The sequence below is a fragment of the Stegostoma tigrinum genome, chromosome 43 (assembly GCF_030684315.1).
Source record: "Stegostoma tigrinum isolate sSteTig4 chromosome 43, sSteTig4.hap1, whole genome shotgun sequence".
NCBI classification, from domain to species: Eukaryota; Metazoa; Chordata; class Chondrichthyes; order Orectolobiformes; family Stegostomatidae; genus Stegostoma; species Stegostoma tigrinum.
The window spans coordinates 3,321,261-3,346,545 of NC_081396.1; the positions used below are offsets into that span (position 1 = coordinate 3,321,261).

General features: G+C 39.4%; 1 pseudogene; it reads right to left on the reverse strand.

Annotated features, from left to right (window-relative positions):
• Positions 1 to 2,339: 2,339 nt before the first annotated feature.
• LOC132206014 (Ig heavy chain C region, membrane-bound form-like) lies at positions 2,340 to 25,285 on the reverse strand (annotated as a pseudogene).

Sequence of the window (25,285 nt, forward strand, 5' to 3'; positions counted from 1 at the left end):
TGGTTACTTTTATCAGTAAATGAAGTTAAACAAAATGGCGTTCCTCACCCTTCATGTTGCCCTCTTCTTTTTAAATAAAGGTGTTATCATTCATCAGAGTCTTTTCCGAAATTTTATTACTGCTGTAAAATTAAACCCAGCATAACAAACGCTTCTGTCATTTTTTAAAATCCTTGATTCGATCTCATTATTTGCTATGCACTCAGTCATATTTAGTTCTATTAATTTATGTGCTTCTTTTCCCCCAGTGAAACTTTCTTTGTTGTATTCCTCACCCTTATTTGGCCCTTCCATATTCAGTCATTTTGGAATTCTACTGTGAAGGCAGATGCACAGTATTTTTTCAAAATGTCTATTTCAAAATTGTTCCGAAATATGCATTCTGCAGCTCCAATCATGAGGGCGCTATGTTCACTTTGGCCCTTCTTTTCCTTTCTATATATTTTAGGAAGCGTTTGCTGTCTGTTTTAATATTATCTGCAATTTTAATTTCAATATTTTCCTCCTCACGCCTCATTAATTTTTTGTTTGCCTTTTGATATTTCTTCAAACAATCTGAATACTCTCCTGACCTATCATAATGATGACATTTAATGTAATGCCTCTTTATTATTTTTTTGATGTCTTTAACTTCCCGCCGTAACTGTAATAACTTGTTTCCTTCTGATAATCATTTCTTCTCACTGGGATATATCTTTGTTCTGAACCAGGAAATATTAAAATCTTAAAAGTATGCCATTGCTCTTCATACGTCTTTGCTGCGAAACTCGTTTGAAGTCCATTCCAGCAAGCTTGGCCCTCATTTCTTTGTAATTACTCTTCTGTAACTTGTTTCCAACACAAGTTCCTGTCTCTCCAACTGAATGTGAAATTTTATTGTTCCAATCTAATCTTAGAGTCTGTCATTATTTACCAAATTTGCCTCTTTCTGCATTACTGGATCCAACATGTCAAGTTATCAGGTTGGATGCATTACATATTGTTTGAGGAATCTGTCCCACATATGGCCACAGTGGACAGGTCTCTGGCAGTGAGCCTGGACCTGCAAGACAGAAGTGAATGGGGTATAATCGGATAGCAATTGTTGTGCGGAATTCAATAGTAAGAGGCACAGAGAGGCAGATCTGTGAACGCGAACGAGATGAATAGAAAGTATGTTGCCTGTTAGGTGCCACGGTCTGTGACATCGTGGATTGCGTCACTCAAGTTTCTTAAGTGGGAAGGTGAGCAACCAGCAGTCATGGTGCACATCGTTGCCAATGACAAAGGTAGAAAAAAGGACTGAGAATGTGAAAAATGAGTGCTGGGAGTAAGGTTGGAAGTTGAAGTCCGCAAAAAATTCGTGGGCCTATCTCTGGATTACTACCAGTGCCACGTGATAAAGAGGTAAGGAATAGGAAGAGTATGCCTCTAAATAAGTGGTTACAGGGTTCATGTAGGAAGGAGGATTTCTATTATCTGAATAAGTGGATCATATTCTGGGGAAGGTGGGGCCTGTACAGAAAGGACGGGCTGGACCTGAACTGGAAGGGCACAAATATCCTGGGAGGGAGATTTGCTCAAGTTGTACGGGATGGTTTAACCTAGATTGGCGGGGATGGGGAATGGGATATGTAATTCAGTGGACATGGTATTCAGCTTTCCAACAGACACAACAGGGAGTGAGTTTGTTAACAAAGATATACACTGGATGGAACAAAAGTGCGGACACAGGTATGGTTTATGGTGTGCATACTTCAATGTTTGAAGTTTCAGAAATAAGGCGGATGAACTTAGAGCATGAGTCAGTACTTGAAAGTACGATGTTGTGGCCAATAGAGAAAGTTGGGTCACTCAGGGGCAGGAATAGTTTTTGGAAGTTCTGGGATTCAGATGAGAAAAAAGAAATAGGGAGGCTGGTAAGAGAGGCAGAGGAATGGCATTGTTAGTTTGGGCTGATATAGCAGCTGCTGAATGGCACTTGGAGAATGATACGTCTACAGAAACAGAGATAACGGGAACTGCAGATGCTGGAAAGTCTGAGATAACAAAATGTGGAGCTGGACGAACACAGCAGGCCAAGCAGCATCTTAGGAGCACAAAAGGTGACTTTTTGCGCACTCATCATTCAGCCTGTGGATTAAGCCTTCAGACATATTGAGTGAAAGGTGGGCTTACATTAATGGGTGGCAAGTTATTGAAGCATTAACCTAAATGACTGCATGAAACAAAATCAGATATCAGTATAAAGCTGTACAAACTTGGGAAGATATAGAATTACTGATGACCCTTGATGAAAGAATTAAGCAAATTCAAGGTTTGTGCGTATTCATTCAAGGTTTATTTACCGTTTCAGACAGCTTTTGTACCGAAAAGTTCATGTCAAAATCACCAAAAATGAACATAACGACTCGATGCCACATTGAGATGATAATGCCTGAGCTCTGAGCTCTGAATTTTACGCTCATCGGTAACAGTAACCAGAGGAAAAAATAAGAAATGGGCTCAACGTAAAGGACAGGGAACAATTCTGAATTAGGAATGACAAGAACAAAAACACAAATTGACTTCAAACAATTGGGAAACAACAAAATTTTGCAACAATAATTATCTTGACGATCAAACAAGGTAATTTGGAAAACTCATTGAATAGTTTCTGAGTTACACACTCATAAACTGAATTGATCTCACTGCTAGTGTCAACAAAAGGACAGATAGTATATTTGGATCCCAGTGGCCTCGATACACATAAAATTTCTTCCAGGAAGTTCTATGACGTGGCAAATTCATTCACTTGACCTGAAAAAGAGTGATTGGAGAATGGTTTAAATATCGATGGTCAGGGCATTCAGGGTTTAATTTTAATTTAATGACACACTTTGAGATTTCACAAGCCACAATGGTCTGTTTGAAGCGTGAATGATTTCATTATTCTCACCTTTACCAGCGTGACAGCAGCACTATAGAAAATGCTCAGGAAGAACAAGGTGATGAATGCTGAAGCTGTTGCCCAGATGTTGCCGTTATCATCCTCAAAATCTTCAATCCAATTACGATCTATCGAATCTATGAATATAAAGCCGAGACAATGGATTTAGATTGTCCATTGGTCCAAATGACAAATCTTTCTCTAAATAATGTCATCAGGGACCATTACAATTTTTTCAAGCAGTCAGGTTGTTCTCAAATTTGTTTCTTGATTTCTGTCTCTTATTGAGTTAATTACTCTCAGGAATAACTTGCTAATACTAATTTCACATGCTCTTCCTTTGTTATCCATGTCTGAACATTTCGAAGCATTTTATCATTTAAAATGTTCTTGGAGAGTATGATCATTGTTATCATTCCAGGTGTACTGTTTGGGAATGACTGTAGTAATTCGCTCATTATATTTTCAAAACAGGCTGTGGCAGCTGTTAAAGTTGAATATTGTGGTCATCATTGGAGAAGAGTGCAAATGTGATGACTCATCTTCTTTATTTATATGCGTTCAATTGCTTGAAAAATCATGACCAAAATTTGGATTCAGAGTAAGATCTGTTGTTTTTTTATTTTTGTGAACTTTTCCTGTGTTTTTGCTTTATTGTTTGGGTATGTGGTTATGAGTGTCTCTCCCTTCACAGTTTTTCACGTTGAAGCTTATGCATAACTGAACATGTTCATGTCACCTTGGTGCTGATGTGTTCATTCACATCTTTGTGCATGTGTAGGTAAATTGTGTTCAGTTCAGAAGTGTAAGCCATAATATCTTAAGATGCCACTTCATTCGTTGATACCTATCTTTACTTTTTATTGATTTTGTGATTTTTATGTTGTGTCGTGCTAATGAAAACGTGTGTTAAAGTATCGATTTTTTCGAATCTCCCAGACTTAGATTATTTTCATGATTGTACTCCATAAATGTGTTCCGTTAGTATATACCTTCATGTTTTGATTGATGTGTATATTTATGTGATAACGTGATTTCTTTGGCAATGCATCCTCACCCATCTCCCTGATACGATTTCTTGTGCGAATGCATGTGAATGTTCATTGTTGTGCCATTCCCGTTTTGTTGCCAATATCCCACTGTGTTTTGAACTTTGCACTTCTAAGTCGGCATTTGAGACTCATAAATTGTGTGTCTGCGTGACCGTGTTTCTGTGCTGATCAAATAGTTTAAAATTACGTAACTGAGCTGCATCTTTCTTCATATGGCTATCCTTTCTGCAAGTGGGGTAATAATGAGTTTAAAATTTATGTTGCTCTCATATATGTCTATTTGAGTGCACCTGTGGAAGGATACATCTGGGATATTGTATGTGTGTTTATAAATGCATGTCCGTACGTATTATGGTGTGTGAATGGACATGCATTCATGAGCATTTGTGTGCTGAGGTGTGTCTACGTTTTTCGTGATTATGTGCAGTTATCACTGTTTATTTGGGTGTGTTCCTGCTATGCACTGGCCTTTGGTCTTTTTTAGTGAGAATGTACACGACAGCTCAGATATCATATGCAAGTATGCCTGCCTGTGTGTATCCATCCGTGACAGCTTATCTGTATGTGCATTTCTGTTAGCACACATGTTTGTCCCTTCAAGTGAGAGCTTGTATATACGTGTCTTTAGAGCGTTTGTGAGTGTTTGTCTGAATCTGTGTTTGTTTAAGGTCTGAAAGCAGACTGTTATTTTTTCCTTGTTGAGCTATTTTAATCGATTACCATTGATTACATCTGATCCAGATGATGTGGGGAACATTTCTCGCCGTTAAGGGGAGATAAACACTTTGTTAGGGAGTTTTGAGAAGATTTATAGCTCAGGTTTTGGGTGGAAGTTTGCTCGCTGAGCTGGAAGATTCGTTTTCAGATGTTTCGTCACCATTCTAGGTAACATCATCAGTGAGCCTTCGCGGAAGCGCAGGTGTTATGCCCTGCTATTTGTGTATGTGTTAGGTTTCCTTGGACACCACCAACCCAAGGAAACCTAAACACATAAATAGAAAGCGGGACATAACACCAGCGCTTCACCGGAGTCTCACGGTTGATGTTACCTGGAATGGTGATGAAACGTCTGAAAATGAACCTTCCAGCTCAGCGAGCAAACTTCCATCCATAAGCACTTTGTGATTGATGCAGGAATGTTGGACATAAAATATGTACAAGGCATGTGAAAGAAAGTGACATTCGGTGTTTGTATCCCAGAACTGAGTCCACGGGTTACAGGATTTTGATTCAAAAGTGTGGAAAATATTTGGAATAATGCCAGTTTAGCTTTGAATGATGCAGAACCAATTTTAACAAATGATTAATGGACCAAGCGTGTCCAACAGGCTTCAAAGGAAGTATGTTGTGTGGAAAATTTAAATCATTGGTTGTAAGGAAGAAGCTGATTGTTCCTGTAAGCTGCAAAATCACATTGCAGCGGGCGTACAACGTGAAAACTCGGCAAGGGGATTGAGCAGATAGTCTGTTAATTGTTATACTCTCTTCTCCCTCAGCTCGACAAGAAAAAAAAACATTCTCCCTGTCATATTTCACATGAAAGTGAAGATAAATTGTGTCGACTGATGCACTGTTGCGAGATCCCTGGCAGTCTCCAGATAAAAATAGGATAAATTCAAATCATTCTGAACACTACATGCTTTTTGCCCAAAGCAGTACTATCTTGTTGGACTGTTCTTTTAGAGAATAATTTTAAATGTCTCTAACGTTTATATTCTCAGTTAGTGCAATGGAGCAGTTTAAAGCTGGCATGAAATTTATAGACATGGGACATTGAGGAATCAGGGAAATAAAAATCATAATTCGTGATGTTCATTTGCGATGAATTGGGCATTGCCAAATTTTGTCAAAGTGTGATTTAGGTTGGATTAGGTACTTTGCAGAATCCTGCGATTAGTGAACTTCAGTCTATCACTGAACAGGGCCGATCTGAGCAAGGACCATTAACTGTGCAAGCAAAGGTTATAGACGTGCTAACTGCCGACATCGACTGGCAGGACAAAATATTTTTAAAAGTGGGAAACACAATCAATTAAACTGTTGTCAATTTACATCACAATTGGAGGAAAGAAAATGGTTTATTAATTTTATTTAATTCGTATGTGTAACCTTGAGACTTTCATTGGCATGAATTAATGGTGTCCATGAGTGCAAGCGAAATATTCACAAAGCTCGGTTTACCGCTGGATTTATCAACTGTTCTGTTGATGATCTTCAATGGAATCGCTTCATGCCCCACCACACAGGAGTAAGAAGCACCGCTGGCCCACTCCTCCGCAGCAATGGATAATAGGCTGTACAAGAAGAAGGAGGTGTTATCGCTCTCTGCCGTCACCTCGGTGTTCTTATAGTTAGTGGGATTAACCGGCTTGTCATTGGTTGTCCACTTGACAAAGATCTCTCGGGGCCTGAAACCTCTCACTAAACAGGTGAGCGAAACAAACTTCTGTGCGGAGACGTCTTCTGTCGTTGGCAGGAGGACAGAAACCGATGGCTCCAACGGATTTATCACTGCAGAATATTTGAAACAAATATTAATTACTTTTAAAAGTTCAAGAAGCAATATTGGAATTTCACCGAATATTCAAATATTCCATGTTTACGTTGGGATTTATTCATTTTCATTTTTTAAAGAAACAGAATGGTATTCATTCTATTCATTAAAAAAAACGTTTCGGTCAATAGTGGTCTCCATGTTATCAGCCCAGAAATAGGAAATTTCGTCCATTTGTCGTCACTGGTGTTTACATAACAAAACTCGAGGTCTCCTCCCAATTTGTTTGACTTATCACAACAGAACATCCTTGAGTTCAATTTGTTTTTATCAGTTATTTAGCTTTCTTGGCAGGAAATGATCTTTAATCCTCCCAGTGGTGTTACTTCATCATCAATCAAAGCATTCTAACAATTTAAGGGGTCTAAACTAGAGATGGCATATTTTGTGCATTCATTTCTTCACTCACATTTCTCCTTGTGGATAGAGTGTCTCAGTGGAGTTGGTAGATACTGATTGTTCACCACGCATTCAAATGTATCCCCACTCAGCCAGGCCTCAGTAGAAATATCTAACTTGCTGATCACACCTTCCGAATGCTCTCCGGACTGGTCAACAATCTCTGATTTCAGAGTCTTCTTGTCGTGCATCCAGGTGAAGTTGGCTTCAAAATGAAGGTTGTACACAATGCAGGTTAACGTCACCGTCGCCTCCAGTAAGACCTGTTCGACTGGTGGCGGTAGTATTTTAGCTGTGTAATCATGGCACTCTGAAACTACATTGGAACAGAAGTCAGAATCAATGAAAAAATGCCTCTTGAGAAAGAAAACACCGGTATTCAGTCAATTGACTCCCACTTTGAAGAAATCACTTTCGAGAGGGCAACTTCGAACTGTTCCTGCAATGATATTTCCTTTTGTTCATATATTTTGATTTGTGAAAACATTGTTGATTACCTATGAAATGCCCTGTGTAATTACTATCAAAGAAAACCAGCTTTGCAACAAATGAATCCTGTGTAAATAAACAAAATCATCACTGGTACCACGATTTAACCCATGGACTAATTTCCTTTCAGATTTCTTGTCTCACTTCAGGCCAACTACTGATACTTTTGGCAAAACTAACCTCCAATCAAAATAATGAATTTATTCTTTCCCTTTCACAAGGCATGTGTGGAAATGCTGCTTGTCATGGTGGGTGCCAAATCAATTAACAATTTTAGCAAACCTGTAATCTAACTAGTTAGTTTCTTATTCCTCGTGTAATTATGGATATTTTCCGATGTTACAGGAGTATGGAGCTTCCACGGAAATTCTATTCAATGTAATTTAACGTAATGGAAATTAAGTTGCATTATTGGTGTGAGATCGTTCTCAAAAGTAGCTCGTGAAATATTATTCCTCGTGTGCCGAATTTGCAGAAGACCTTAAAAAGAGACAAAGAATACAGCCTTCGAAATAGAGTAGGACACTCGTCCACTCTAGACTTCCCTCCACTACGCCCTCTTCAGTGAGACATTGATTGGGCTCTACTTCCACTTTATTTAGGGAACGACAATCTTAAATTTCTTCACAGAAAAAAAAAGTCAAGTCGGGAGAGTTTAACATTGATGTGTAAACTCACCTGATATTTGCAGTGAAAAATTTCAACCTTCCACAACTCACTGCCTCAACATATCCATCCTGAAACAAGGCTAAAATACATTGGCTCTCATGCTGAGTCCATTCATTCCAATTGCGGCATTCCAAACAGCACAAATTGTCCTGTCATTGCCACTAATTACAGGAAACGCCTAAAACATGCTCGATAAGATCAAGTTTATAACTGTTAATCAAATTGTATCCTCAATTGGTCACTGTTTTAGTGCCATGATTAAAGTTAATGAGCCATGTAACATGTTAAAAAAATCAAGAAAACGCTCCAGGTCAACAGGCAATTCCTAATCTTGGAACGAAATATTGAACACAATTTGCTTTATTTTCAAATAATAGTCACTTAATACCTTACCATGTCATCTTCTGACTTCAAACCAAAAGAGCATAACCAGAAGATTCAGTCAGTCAAGCTTCCTCTGCCATTCGATCATGGCTGATATGTTTCTCAAATGCATTCTCCCGCCTTCTCCCAGTACTAAGCACCAGCCAATCGAACTCTATGTTAAATATTCCCAAAGACGTGACCTCCACAGCCCTCTGGGGCAGTGAGATCCACAGAATAGTCACTCCCTGGCTAAAGATATTCCTCCTTGGTCCAATTCTATATGGTCATCCCTTTGACTTTGAGGCTGTGTCATCAGACCCTTGTCAAATTTTTAGTGAAAACATTTTCTCCACACCAAACCTATCCCAGTTTCTCAGTGCTTTCTAAGTTTAACCGAGGTCTGTTCTCGAGGGCTTCAAACCCCACAATTCCTTTATCCTTGAATCCATAACCAGCAGTGGATTCTGTATTCACACTACCTCTCCAAGTATTGTCAAACGACAAATGAATCCAATTAACTATCATGTGTCATCAAAATAGTGGAAAGCATGATTCTCTGATTTGAATTATGAGCAATGGTGATGGAAAACTCACAATGAAATGAGATACACCCTGCATGATCTCAGATTATGAACTTTCCCATGCTGTTTACTGAGCTTGATATAGTAAGTGTATTGGATTTGCATCAGTGATCAGTATTAGGATTCTTTCTGTAGTAATGCATCTCTTACCCTGTGGCCCAGTGATGTTTTGACGTTGAATAAGCCCTTCATGGTCGACCTGACATGTATAGACTGCTCTGTTGAACCATTCACTATAAGGGACTCTCAGCTGACTGGTCGTTGAGAAGTTTCCGTTTGTTTCACACACGGCAGAAGTGAAGATACCAGATTTTACCTCTCCTCCATTCTTCAACCAAGTCACAGAGATTTGCTTTGGATTGAAGTCAAAGACTGAACAGACGATGGTTGCAACTTTTCTGTGCTCGATTTCTTCACTGGAACTCACAGTTACGAGAATAGTTGGATGGGCACTACCGTTACCTTTCGAAAACAGATCGTGTAAGTTATCTGATTTGAGAACAAATATTGTCAGTTCTTCTCTTTCAATGCTCATTGCGGCTAATAGATACTTGATGAAACATTACAAGGATACTATTTATGCAGAATAGAGCAAAAGGTGTCATTCAGGCAGAAAGATCAGCAGGTTGATATCAAGGCCTAAAATTGGAAGAAACAACAAGTACTCAATGTGGAACAGAAATTATACATCAATCAAATCAAGGAAAGAATTCCAACGAGTTGAAGAGATAAATGAGGAAATTAAGCAGTTGACATCACAGAGATATGTTGAGAGAGGGGAACGGCACATTATGACTGGAGATACAGCCTTCAGGTGAGTCACAGAAAGTTATGAAACAGAGGTGGGAGGTGGAGGAGGTGATGGTTTCTGTCGTAATATCGAGCAGTATGCCTTCCGTAGTAATGAGGAACGAAATCGTCGATACCTCCTCAAATGAAGGCACATGAAAAGGACCAAAAAACCAAAATAAAGCAAAAAGCCTGCGAGGAGCGCAAGAAAGGCTCCTTGACAGGCCCGAGAGATATGAGTGCAGATACATCAGCAAATTGTCAGACAAGTGTCCATAAATAGGGTAATGATTGTTAGGATTGCGATTTCCCCAATGTAGGCTGGTCATGCATCGTTTCAAGTGTCCAGAAGGAACAGATTTGTGAAATTGAGCTTTTGAAAATAGTGCGTTGGAGGCTTTGCAAGCGAGGCTGAACGTGGACTTAACTTTAGGTAATGAGACTGAAAAAGTGCTTTATATATCAATGGAGAAGCATTTTGCAGAGATTGATCACAAATTCATTGGATTCAATATTGTTCGGCAAAGTGAGAGTAATAGGCCTGAACCCAAATTATGAAACATAAAAAGGTCAAACTTGTAATGATCGGGTACGATTTGACCAGAGTGAACTGAGAACGGACATTTAATAGTAAATGTGAGTTGGAACAGGAGGGTGCATTCAAGGAGGAAGTGCAAAGACTAAAAGGCGAACATGTATCAACAAAGAAAGGACATGTGATGAAAAATGAAGTGAGCCCTGGACATCCAAAGCCATACTGGATTATCTCAAGACATTCAAAAAAAGCTTGTGGCATGCATCGAATGTTCAAAACAGTGGAAGCTCTCAAGACGTACAGAATATGCAAGAGCAAGTTTGAGAAGAGAAATTCAGCGAGAAACACAAAACATAAAATTCTGTTGGCACAATATTGTAAAATATGTTAAATAAAAAAAAGAGCTGAGGTACAAGTTGATTAATGACAGAAGGATAACAATGGAAACAATAGGGCTCATTAAGTGCAAGAGAAGTATTATTTGCCTGGATTAACAGCCCGTCGGTTCTATTATAAATGAATACATTGTGTCGCAGTTCACGATTAAAGTGAAGTTGCGGGTGTAGAAATCATGGAGAATAATTGTGATGTGTTTTAGGAAATCTGCATTAGATGAATGGATGTTCTGTGTTGTATTACGGTTTGGATGAAATGTACCCAGGGGTGTTGACAGAGGAAAAGGAGGAAATGGTTGAGCTGATGGCAATAATTTTGAAGCCATTTTTGGCCTCAGGGGATAGCCCAAATGGCTGTGGGTCAGTCAAAGTGGTATCACGGAGAAAAAGGGGGCAAAATATAAACCACAGAATCGGGGGCAGTCAAACTCGGCGCAGACGCAGGAAAAATGTTGGAAGCAATTCCAATAAACACAATTAATCTTCGTTTGGAAGAGTTTAATTAAAAAAAAAACTTGTCAAATTTTATTGAGGTGTAGTCATCTCGAACGAACATGTAGGAATTTTTCAAAGATTGACAATATGGGTAGATGATAGCAAAACTAAGAGGCAATGGGATCTGAGGAAATTTGATTGCATCCAGAACTGGCTGAGTGTCAGGAATTGGAGAGTGATGGTCGTGGTGTGTTTTTGTGACTGGAGGTCGTTGCCTCGTGGTGGCCTGTGGGTTTCAGCATAAATATTGTTGCTGTTTGTGATGTCTACCAACAATTTAGGCTTTAATTTGGAAGATTTGACCAGAAGTCTCACAGATGGAATGAAAATTGTTGAGCCGGAAGTATTGACCTCAAAAATTGTGCAGCACAGGAGATTTGAAAAAGAAAAAGGTGACTCGATGGGCTGATCATGACAAATAGAAATCCTTCTGGGAAAGTGTGAGGTGATGCATGCATGCTGAAAAAAAGTAAGATTTGACATTGCAAGTGGTGGAATCCTGAGATGCGCGAGATTTCTGCATGCCTACCTCTTGCTTATCGCTCAGAGACTTGCCAAAAAGTCATAGAGTCGTAGATATGTACAGTTTGGGAACAGGCACTTCGGTTTAACACGTCCATTGTGAACAGATATCCCAAATAATCTGACAACTTTTGCCAGCATTTGCCACATTTCCCTCTCAAGCCTTCCAGTTCTTGTACACATCCAGATAACTTTTAAATGTTGTAATTTTACTCCACCAGTTCCTCTGCCATCTCACGTGGTTCACATGTCTCCCTTTGGATGGCCCCTGTTAAATCTTGGCCTTCTCAACTTAAACCTTTGCCCTCTAAGCTTTGGACTCCCATATCCCAACGAAAACACATTGGCTGTGCACTATGTTCATATTCCTCACAGTTTTATAAACTTCTATCAGGTCTCTAGTCTTCAACTCTCCGGGGAAATTAACCCCATCTTATTCAGCCTTTCTCTGTAATTTAAATCATCCTCTCGTTTCGAGTGGAATGAATCATTCAGACAAGGTTGGAATTGAAGCTGAGTGCTTGAGAGTCATGTTGAAGGTGCAACCCTAACGATATCAGAAGCTTTGAGGCAAATACTTGCATTGTCAAATCAACAAGGCAATTGATCCTGTGTTAGTAAATTGTATCAGAATAGTTGTGTAGTTTTCTTAGATTGGCATTTAATCGATGGGACAAAGGTCATTCTCTCTTGTGCATTTATGATTCTGTGAAAAGTGCAAAGAATCATGCCCTATTCACATAAAGCACACACATCGGTTTACCTGGTTCCCACAACACTTACATGGCATTTCAGTGCTTGTGTCGGATCCGCTGTGTCGAACCTCACAGATAATTTTTTCGCATTCTGCCTCTGACTCGGTGAGCACTAACTGACTGCTCAGGGTGTAAGTTCCCTTCTTGTTTCTCACCGATGGATATGTCTTAACTCCATTCGGAATCGGCTCCCCACCTTTCTTCCAGGTCACTTTGGTGGTGTCAGGAGAATAGTCCATCGCCAAACAACCAAAAATCACAGAGCTGTCAGTGCTGTGGTGCCCACAGGAGGCTAGACCATAAAGTATCGGGGAAGACGGTGTCACTGGGAAAGAATGCCAGATTAAGCAAGTTAGACTCTGTTAATTCATAGAATCCTGACAGAGTGCAAACAGACCATTCAATCCAACACGTCTACACTGCCAGTCGGCACAGCATCCTATCCAGAACCATTTCCATCCCCGAAAATCCTGAATTTCACATGGCTAATCCACCAAGTGTGCATCCCTCTGGGCACTGTGTGCAATTTTGAATGGTCATTCCAGCTCACCTGGACATCCTTGGACTGTGGGAGGGAATGGGAAAACCCTTTAGAAACATACGCAGATACGCTCAGAATGTGCAAATCCGGCACAGACAATTATTCGAGGTTGAAAGCAATCGCGGTGCTGATAGCAACGTACAATCAGCTTATTTTTGGTTCATGTTATTTGTTGTTCTGTTATTTCGATCTCCAGAAACATGCCTTGTACCTTCACCATTATGTTATCACTAAGGAATAAGAACACTCCAAGCTCACCACAATTCAGTTTTGAAAGATTTTACCATAAAGAGGATTGACATTCATTTGGATTACAAGTGAATAGAGGAGACGTTAAACGAATTAAAACCAAAGCACTGTGTGTGTGTGTGTGTGTGTGTGTGTGTGTGTGTGTGTGTGTGTGTGTGTGTGTGTGTGTGTGTGTGTGTGTGTGTGTGTGTGTGTGTGTGTGTGTGTGAGTGAGAGAGAGAGAGAGAGACATAGTGAGAGGGTCAGAGAGACAGACAGATTTTCATTGTTCATTTACCAGGTCTACATTTCCCAATCATGAAAGTTGTGTGAATGATCAATTGCCTTGTCCTTTCTATGATTGCTCTTGTGGAAGGAAGTTCACTGCAATTGATCATCTCATACTACCTCAGATTCGCCATGTGCCCAAAGAATTTAAAAGTGACTGATCCTCAGAAGTGACTGTATAAGTTGGACTTACAGGATTACAATAAAACAATCAGAATAAAAAGATGATGGAGGAATATGAAGAGTCTTTTATGACGTGCTGGGTTGCGAGACTTGGAGTGAACGCTTTCTGACTGATCCCTCCCTGACATGATACAAATCTGATGTGTCTGAAAGGATATTTGTTCTTTGCAAGCCAATAAATTTCAATTATTTCAACATTAAAGTAAAGTTTCCAGGGCAGTGGCCAACATTAGAGTAACGTTTCCAGGACAGATGTCAACACTGACTTCTGAGTCCATGAATTGCCTTGAATTGAGAAACGAAATGGGTGAGGCAGGGCCCTTCTTATCGTCTGATGCTGCCATGCCACAGAATCTTGACTGATAATTCTATGTTCTTCCTATTTGAAAACCAGTTGGAAGACATAGATAATATAATGTTTGCAGTGGCTGCCCTCATGGGAGAGACTTCAATGTGCATCACAATACAAGTAATGAAAGGCAAATTGCTGCCCAGTGTGAAACAAAAATTGGTCCACACATTCGTTGATTATACTTGTACCTGTGATTCGAAATTGCTGTCAACAGAAGCTATCTTTGCCCTTTGCTAATTATCGATGGGGATGTGTGTACCGTTGCTTTCTTCCAATTTTCTTGACCTTACAAAGCACATATTTACAGTTATGCTTGGACGGGAGTGGTAGGCCCAGAAATAACGTGAAAAAGCGGCGATATCGTTTAGCATAGAGATCAATTTCAGTTGGTTGCGTTGTCTTTCATTTGCTGCCCCGTCCTTCTTAGTGGGAGAGGTCCTGGGCTCGAAATTTGCTGGGGATGGAGTCTGGCCGTGTTTCGAGAGTGGAACCAGCAGAGAACCAACAACGGTCCCACTGCATTCGAAGTAAAGGAGTGAATATTGCATTTGATAAATGGGATGCCAAACAAGTGCATTCCATCGTGCTGAATGGTGCAAAGCTTCTTCAGCGCGACTGAAGCTTCACTCGTCCAGAAAAGTGAATAGTATCCCATCACACTTCTGTCTCGTGCCTTCTTGGTGAGTAGGCGTTTGGGGATAGCAGGTAAATTCCTTGCCGAAAATGTCTGGCCTCAGACCTTTTCTTGGTACCATATCATTTGCATCGTAAATCATATTCATTTTTATTTTAAATGACAGCCCACAGCATGTTGATGATGTGGGATTCATCAATGATAATAACATTACCAAGATAAGTATTTAAAGTCAGTCTTCTGAGAGATGGAATATATTGGGCACAAATGCGTTGTGAAACTTATTTTCCATTGTGAATGCAAGTCAGAATATTTATTCTCAGAAGAAGTTCATTGCAGCAGTGCCCAAAGGATCAGAGGACACGAGCTGTGAGTAGCTCTGTCATATTTGACCTCATGCCAATTATCTGGAAGCTTAAACTGATAACGGGCAATTATCCGAATGCTGGAGGCCTCTGCAAATAAGCGGTCCTCCATTGACAATCAGAGACTTTGGTGAACTATAGTCAGCTGCAAATTCCGCAGGAACGATTCAAAAAATTAACATGTGCGCTTTAACTAACAAATTGACACCGAATTCACTGCAAAGCTCTAATTTCTCAGTCTGACATCCACTCCCTCTCATTCTGTCCTAGAACCTCAACTGATGTTGATCACCCCCACACTGTCACATAGCCATTCACTCTGGAATGCATGAGCGCATTCACACAATAATACACATTCCAAGATAATCATTTACTCAGCTGGATATGTACTCTCGATTCCTTACAATCCATTCCCCTTCTGCCAATCTGCAGATGGCCCATTTATATCTGGCCCTGACAGTACCTGTCACTATCATGGGATCCAACTCCCCAACACATGAGTTTAAGGCCTTGATCATTGAACACTCATCTCACCGAATCAAGCTGCGAACATTGCATCCCACCTCTCTTCTCATCCGTTGTTTACTGCCTGCCACTTTGCTAAACTGTGAGGTTTACATTGTGCATGATGCCCTCCTGCCAATTCATTGCTGTGATCACCTCCCACCCAAAACAGTCCCGCATACTGCTGACCTGTCAACTAGCCAGTCTGGCACTTGAGGCACCGACAATATTTCCACTAAAACGACCCCTCACTTTACAAGTACCACTCAGTCAAGCTGGCTCCTCGGAACCATAGTCATCTGCCTGGATTCTAAACTGCCCAGCTACATGCATGCCAGCTCATGCAGCAGCCACCCAATACATCAAAGCCGACCAGCTCACACTCTTTCCCCTCACTGTCTCACCACCTGAGAACATCAGGCATGCTCCATAATGTGGCCACAGAGTTATAGAGTCATGCAGTGTAGAAAACGCCCCTTCAGTCCAAATCACCAAGGCCGACAGCATTCACAAATTAAAGTAAACCCATTTGCCTACATTTGGTGCAAGTGTCTCCAAAGCTGTTCGTCTACTTGCCGAAATGTCTTTTCAATGTGATAGCTGTACCTGCATCTATTACTTCCTCTGCCAGTTCATTCCACACACCAACCACCCTCTGTTTGAAAAAGTTCCCCACGGGTCCCCTTTCAAGCTATCTCTGTTAACTTAAAACTATGGCATTTAGTTTTGATCTCCTCTGCAATGGAAAGAAAGAGTAACCTTTGCTATTCCCCTTTTCTATTTCCCTCATGATTATACAAAACTTTATAAAGCCACATATACCCTTTTATAAATCTTCTAAAGTCACGAAATTCAAAGAAACATCCAAAGCAAACAACCACTTTCCATCTCTCAAAACTTCAAGTCTCAGTTACATCCGGCAAATATTTTCTGTACTCTTTCTCAATTCCCAAGATTATTCATGCAGCAGGGCAACAAAACCTAAACACTGTACTCCAAAAGTGGCCTCATTAATGTCGGGATAATAAAATATGAGCTGGATGAACACAGCAGGCCCAGCAGCATCTCAGGAGCACAAAAGCTGACGTTTCGGGCCTCGACCTTTCATCCCTGCTGTGTTCATCCAGCCTCACATTTTATTATCTTGGATTCTCCAGCATCTGCAGTTCCCATTATCACTCATTAATGTCGGGTACAGCCAATTGACTGTTGATTCTTATACTCAACGCTCGAACCAATGAACAAAAGCATGCCAAAAGCCTTCATCACTACTCTATCCGTGATACCTCTTGCAAGGAACGATGTACCTGATCCCGAACGTCCCTCTGTTTGACAACAATCCCCAGTGCCCGACAAGGAACTGTGTAATTCATGCGCTGGTTTGCCTCATCAAAATACAATACCACTCATTCATCTCAGTTGGACTCTATCTGTCACTCCTCAGCCAATTGATCCTGCTGATCAAGATCCCTTTGAACATTTAAAAAAAGCTCTTCATCGACCACGTTATGACCCATTTTGTTGACATCACAAACTTGCTAAACATTCATTGTTTTCAAGTTTCAAGGCCGAATATTGTGTCTTGTTCATATTTTCCCTCATAACCACGCTTTCCTTTAACAATTTTTTGAAAAAAAATCATGTTTTAGCCTCAATCACTTCCTTTGGCAGAATATTCAAGAGGTTCCCCACGCTCCAGGTGAACAGTAAACAAATGAGTAAAATTTTATGGGGTGTTAGGAAGACTGTTGCACTCAAGAAATATCATGATCTCATGAATGGACAAACATTCTTAATGTGCCAAGAGACCTTCATCGGCCTCTAATCAGTATCCTCACATTTTCTCTCGGCAGCACGTCCCAAAACTGTTGACGTTGAGGACACCGGACGGACAGGAAAGCAAGTGCTTCACTTGAAACTTCACCTCCAAATCACAGTTGGTTTCACTTGCAAATATTTCTCTGTCCCTTTCCTATTTCAGGACCACAATTATTAAAATCACTTTCTAACAGCACTGTAGACCTACAAATGCCACTTGAATCGTAGCAATTCAAGTCGGCTGGTGCTTACAAAGTTCGCAAGGAGATGTAAGAGTTCTGACACTTCCAGGTAAGTCTAGAGACACAAATAACTATTCGACGGATTGAAATATATTTGAGGGACTTGTTGAGTGCCCATTCAGGGACCACGTGCCAAACAGCATCCTTCTGTGTTAATCCGCTCTGTTTTCACTGAATTAACAGAACTGTCTCTACATTACTTAATGGAAATGAAGGTTTCCTCATTTTAAACATTGTAACCATATGTTAATATTGCCTGGAATAACGAAATATAGTGTTTCATTAAAATGGTCTGACGAACTTGATTGTCCTGTTAGAACTGGAAATTGTCAGAGATTTAAAGTTGATTCTCATCATACTATTTGTCCTGAAACCACGGCTGCAGATTGGGTTACTCACTTTCAATGATTATCTGATACTAAATATCACTGAACATTCTTAATTTACTTTAACACATTTTCTCGATGAACATCTGAAGTTGTTCCACTGACCTCGAGCATGTTTTTACCGAAAAATCAAAACAAACTGAATGTGAGAAGCCTGAAATAAAACCACAAATTACTGAAGAATCTCAGCCGGTCTGACAAATTCAGAGGAGAGAAAACGCAAAGATAATTTTTCGAGCACTCTTTAGCAAATTATGTTCATGTTTTCTAGTATGGGAACAAACATCAATTCAGTTCGGCTTTGTGTAAGTTTGTTTGGCTTCTGCTGGAAAACGGATGCTTCCGAGACGTAATGGACAAACTGAGGTATAAACGAAAGGTTGTCTGAAAATCTGCCACCATTTGCTCTCAGTGTTGGATTCAGCGGAAAATTCATCCTCCTGAACAGTCAAACTATTCTGATTAGGTACTTTGTTGGTTTGATAAAAAATAAAACAGGCTCAACATTGTCACGATAGTAAAATGTGAGGCTGGATGAACACAGCAGGCCAAGCAGCATCTCAGGAGCACAAAAGCTGACGTTTCGGGCCTAGACCCTTCATCAGAGAGGGGGATGGGGGGAGGGAACTGGAATAAATAGGGAGAGAGGGGGAGGCGGACCGAAGATGGAGAGTAAAGAAGACAGGTGGAGAAGGTGTGGGTGGGGAGGTAGGGAGGGGATAGGTCAGTCCAGGGAAGACGGACAGGTCAAGGAGGTGGGATGAGGTTAGTAGGTAGCTGGGGGTGCGGCTTGGGGTGGGAGGAAGGGATGGGTGAGAGGAAGAACCGGTTAGGGAGGCAGAGACAGGTTGGACTGGTTTTGGGATGCAGTGGGTGGGGGGGAAGAGCTGGGCTGGTTGTGTGGTGCAGTGGGGGGAGGGGATGAACTGGGCTGGTTTAGGGATGCAGTGGGGGAAGGGGAGATTTTGAAACTGGTGAAGTCCACATTGTGTCCTCAACATTGTCACCTCAAGTATTCTTTGGGGTCTATTCATACGAGGATTTTTAAATTAATATTATTGATAGATGATTAAGTCAACAACTGGAATTTCTGTTGGGAGTAACTGAATTAACCCCACTCGCATCACCCAAATCCCAAGAGCAAATATTGCTTTTATTTAAATTAAATCGATCTCCCCCAACGCCCCACCCAATCCCAGCTGCTGTTAAGACAGGTTTTGAATCAGGACTCTATTTCTGAAATTCTGAAAACACCGACAGAAATTACAGTGTTTTTTATTCTCCGATTTAACCCATTCAGCGGTGGTATTATGTACCTCTGTAACAGATTGGAATTGAACACGGGCCACATATCTCAAATTCAGGGTCACCACCACTGCACTGCAAGAGACCAGAATATAAAAGCTCGACACTATCTTGGACAATAGAGCCCACTTGTTTGACAGTACATAAACAATGTTATCTATTAACTCCTTTCAGCAACCAGGCATAGTTATAGAGTCTTTTCACGAATTTCAAAAATTATTCAAACGCTCTTTGATAGTCCTTCTGAATTAGACAATTTCGACAAGAACTACTGGAATAAAACTGAAATAAACTGGAATTGCATTTCGATAAATACAGTGCCACTAGATTTTAACCTTGGGGAAGTCCCTTTCCAACAGAATCATGGGTGTTACTGCACCAGACTATCCGCTATAACTTAATAAAGAAAAATATTTTGAAGTGTACTTTTATCGTTAACAGTCGCACGAACAGCCCACGATAGCTACTCCAAGAAGAAGATGCAAAATAAATTCTGATTCTACGTTGTGCCACCTAGCTTGTCACGGAAAGCTGAGTGAGGAATAAAATTTACAACACGCTATTTCCACTGCCTCACTCAATCAATCAGTTCACTCAATCAAAAAGCTCCCAAGGCAGACACATTATTGCTAAAAATCGATTTCAAAAATCCTGCAGTACTTTCTGAATTATTTGCTCTGATTTTAGCGATTTGGTCAGGGTTTTCATTTCTGAGGCGCCAATCAAATGTTATTTTACCGGCAGGTCAAAGCATTTTTGAAGCAATAGATGAAATTCAACTGTTTCAAATACAGCAGACAGAACCAGACAATTTACAACGTTCAAGACCACAGATTCACTCTAATTTAACTTTCATAAAATAAACTAGTCAGAGGTAAGCAATAATGTGTATGGGAGTACATTCAAATCGATCAGAGATTACATTCTCCTTTAATAAACTTCATAAATCATCATGATAAACCAAATTTTGAGGTGAGAAATTTCAACAATTTAAGCAAAGCTCAAGAGGAAATAGATAATACTCGAAATTAATTTTACGTATTCTTAAAAGAGTTCTTTAAATTTGGAGATTTTGCACGCACTGTACAAAATCAATTTGCAATATATTGTGGAAAACAGTTTCTATTGAATAACTTAAGGTAAATATTTCCTGTCAAGGTTGCTTTGCAACGGATAGTTAGTTTTCTTATGAACTGCTTTGCAATGAATGATAAGTCTTTAACATGTCTGAATTTAGAATATGTTTCTGCCGGGAGTTGCCTACTTTACCTGATGTCGAAATAAATGATCATCACACTTAACTAATGTGAACAACATTCTTCAGATGGCTAAGTTGCATCAGTTGGTCAAGTATATTAATTAAAGTAAATATTACTCAATTGTATTGCTTGAAATATGTAATGTGTTCTAATCCACTGCAGTTAATTCTTCTGCAAAATGGTAAACTCTGCAGATGCCCCAACGCATTGATATATAACACATTCTCTGCATTTGCAGCAAGTGTCCACACGATGAGTTCATGCTTGGACAATTTTAATTCATACGAACTCTAACCTTGGCCACATAATCCCTGACATCAGTTGCCTCCAAATGAGTGACTTTTGAGTTGATATGACGTTGTAAAACGAAACTCTATATATTTACACAACCTGAATTGGGAAAACATAGAACACCGTGCCAAATATTTCGCCCACTTAAAATTTGTTTTTATTCCCGCAAACATAGCTTAATCAGGGATATAACAATTAATTAAAACAAGTTGCTTGTGAAAATGATCAAAATAGTGAACTAGATCTGTTCTTCATCCAAGGGTTTGGAAGAATTAATGATTAGCCTTTGCCAATTATCTTTCCTAGCCAGAAATCTTGTTTGTAATATCTGACAGAATTGAAAGGTGATTGTTGAGCAACGTTATGGCATTTTTGCTCAATATCAATAATGAATAGAACAGTATATTATTGAAATTCTGTTCGTCTTTCTCTGTGACTTCTACACGATGCAAGGAAAGATCTTACGATTGAAATAGCTGATTGCAAAACATGGAATAGGTTATACTGCAACGATTACATATCAGTAAAAAGTGTTCCACAGGTTATCTGTTTTTCCTCAATTTCCAAACCTTTGCCACCTGCCTTTCACCTAATATTTGGCTTTAGGAAATTTCAACTCGAATGCGGGTTTCATTAGATTGGGAAACTGGAGAGTGCCATTTCGACAACCATGTAAACAATGAGAATTAGATGTAGAAATCAGAAATCACTTCACAAGTATTACGACTTTGTTGCCCCCAAGCATTTTCTCTTTTCAACAGAAGAAAAATTGGCAAATCACAACATTAAGGGAGAGGCGTGTGTTTGCAGCAGAAATAGCTCCGCAGGCATTTTCAGCAGAATTGTAACATCACAGAAGAAATCTCAAATTGGGATCCATAAATGCTGCTCACCATTAACCAGCTAATCATTAATTTATATACAAATAAGAAGCCGGAGCAGCAGCCTTGATTGCAAGGTGACGTATGTAACAATACATAAAGCAAAGCACATTTTAAAAATAAAATTTGAGCTGCATTTCAATTTATTTAAACCTGTTTATCAATTCTGTCGTGTAAATTGTGAGCACTGCGCAGCAGAGCAGCTAGATTCATCTGTCGATTCATGACATTAATGTCAAAACAAGATTAGTTTAATGAACGCATATTAGCACATTTACATTGTGCATTATATTAACGTTATTCTCAGTTGTGAAAGTTGGTCAATTCGACATTTTAAGATGTAAGTTCCAGATTGCATTTATCTGAGGCTAGTAAGAGTAGATTTTACTTATTTTACATTTAGAATGATTAAAAAAATCAATACACCAAAATATCGAGGTGTAGAGCAGGATGAACACAGCAGGCTAAGAAGCATCATAGGAGCAGGACAGCTGATGTTTCGGGCCAAGACCCTTCTTCAGGAATTTGAAGAAGGGTCCAGGCCAGAAACATCCGCTTTCCTGCTCCTATGATGCTGCTTGGCCTACTGTGTTCATCCAGCTCTGCACCTTGTTATCTCAGATTGCCCAGTATCCGCAGTTCCTACTATCTCTGACTGCACTAAAATGTTGAATTTTTATGCCTTGAACCTTCCGTTTGTCTATGTTAAGTCTGTTTTCAGACAGTTGTAAATGGATATAATGATTTCAATCAACCAATGGCGCCAAATGAGTTCAACAAAAGCAGAAAAGATGCAGGAAAAGCAAAGAACTTCGCAAATATTAGCAATTAATGGACAAGATTATCAACAGGGAAATAAAGAAAACATCAATTACAGAAAATCATGAAACCCATTTAAAACCCAGCTCTATTCCACAAAGTTATTGAAAATCCAAACTTCTCAATGCAACAGAGTCAAGTAAAACAGAATCAGAATTCAACATGCTCAAAACAACAAATTCAACGAAAGAGAAAAAGAATGCAATCAAACTAATTCAACAAAATCAAATAAAACAAATTCAGAATCCGAACAACTCAATTCAACAGAATAAAGTAAAACAAACTCAGAATACAATTAACTGAAATCAACTGATTGAAATTATTGACAATCATTTTAGTTGTTCAAACCTATCAACTCAAATCAACAGAATGAAATGTCAAGAGAGAATCAAACGTGTTTATCATCATGAAATCATGAAAATTAACATTCTCAACCACAAAGTACAAGCACAACACAAATATAACATGTAGGAGAAATATATTGAAGAAATTGACAATAACGTTTCAGCATATTTTGTTAATGTTTGTTTTTTGACATTTTTAAATTCGTAAAGTTTGTTCTCACTGGCATTAATCATTGTTTAAACGTTGTATTGTTTAAGGCACTTTTTTTTTCAATTACCCCAGCTAAACACTATTGCCATCTGATAAAAATGAGAGAACCGCTGAATAACTGAATCACTCACCAGCACTTTGTTTATTTCCTGGGACTTAAATGAATTTTATAATTACTTTGCAGAAAATACAATTGGAACAAAACTAAACTCAGGACAGAATCCGTGTATCATTTGCATCATGAATTAATCAAATGAATAGACAGTTAACAAACATAACCGTTGCTAAGAACGTTCAGGTTTCTTACCTGAAGTCACAGTCACCATGGTTCCTTGTCCCCAGTATCCAAGTCGTCACAATGTTACATTCCATGGAGTGGGTCACACAGTAACTGTCTCTGCACAAAACAAACAAAAACTATCATTATTTTAAATCATCATAACTAGAGGCAAAATAAAATAACAACAAATCTTCATTACGTTATAATTGTGCAAATGGTGTCTGCTCATTCTTGATAACAGATTCTAATATTGTACACTCCTAAGAATAACACATGAAGTGATTGTCAATATCACCAAATAATTGTCAATAATTATCGCCGTTTTAACAAATTAAACCGTGGTTTTCGGCAATACCCCACAGAACTGATACTGCACTGAACATTCAGATAGTTTGTAAAAAGTAATTACTGACCCAGTTTCTAACAATGAGAGATGAACGTGTTTATGTATTGATCATTTTGGCTGTGCTGCCCCAGTAGGTCACTGTGAGATGCATGATATCAAATACTATGGTGTGCTGTATCCCGTAAAATGCAGATTCCCATGTTCACTGAATCCTAAAAAAAAACTGGTTCAGGCTCCTCTAAAAATTATGCAGCGCAAAAATTTAATTTTACTTCACATTGTATTTTTAAAGGTGCTTGCAATATAATATCATATTTGGTGTACTTTTAACGTGTCGGTCTATCGGAATAAAGTAGAAGAATTGTGTTCATTCCTACAAATGAACTTTACTGGTCTGCATTTTAATTAAGTCTGATATTATTTGTCTCTCCTGCTATGGCCGTAGTCGCCAATTTGAACGAAACACTTGCCAGTGGTTTTTGAACGACGATGCCATTGTTCACATCACTGTGACCCACTGTAGTATCACAGTGATGTAAGCCCACACAGAAGCTGCCCTCATTGTTTGTTCCATATTCTGTCTCAATTTTGATGTGGAATAGAGATTTAGTACTGATCATTGTGGAATGAATGCCATAACTTGCATAATGCATTTCGCAGAGATTTCATGAGGATACAGATGAAATCAAATTAGCATAATGTTCAATTCTTTCATTTATGGAAATATTAGCAGTACGTACGCCATGCCTAAAACTTCATACTTTTTTAAATTGCTTGTTTTGTAAGTTTTAATTGCTCATTTTCTCTGTAATAGTTTTGTCAGAAGCATTTTGAGTTCTACTTCGCATTATAGTTGTGAATGTCACATTGAAGACAAGTACTCACGATTAGTTTACAGGGGAATCTACAAAGTGTCTCCTCGTGCTGTTTGTGTACATGTCCAGCCATTGTTCCTCACTCTGTGGTCTGTTGCACAGTAGTAGATGGCGGTGTCTTCGAACTTCAGGCTCTTCATGTCCAACGTGAAGATGTTGTTTGAAGTGTCTTTGGACGCACTAAATCGATCTTTAATTGCTGGCGCATAGTAATTGGTAGATGAACTATAGTAGCTAACCAACCACTCCAGACCCTGTCCGGGAACCTGGCGGACCCAAGCCATGGTGTAGCTACCAAGATTGAACCCGCTGGTTTTGCAGGTCAGTGTCAGGGAGCCTCCAGGTTGGCTGTTCCCTGCCTCTGGCTGAGTCAAAGTAACCTCCGACTGGACACCTTCAAAAAGAAAATAAAATATGAACAGTTTTACTGATGAAACGATTCCTACATCTTTTACATTCCAGGAGTAGGTGAACACGTAAATGGTAACAAACAGAAACTTGGAGAAAAAAAAACTCACAGGATAAGAAAGTCAGAAACAAACTGAGAAAAATCGTCGACGTTGTCATTCTGGTAACTTGGGAGAAAAGGTTCTGTCAAGAACTTTTTAAACAAACCCCAAATCA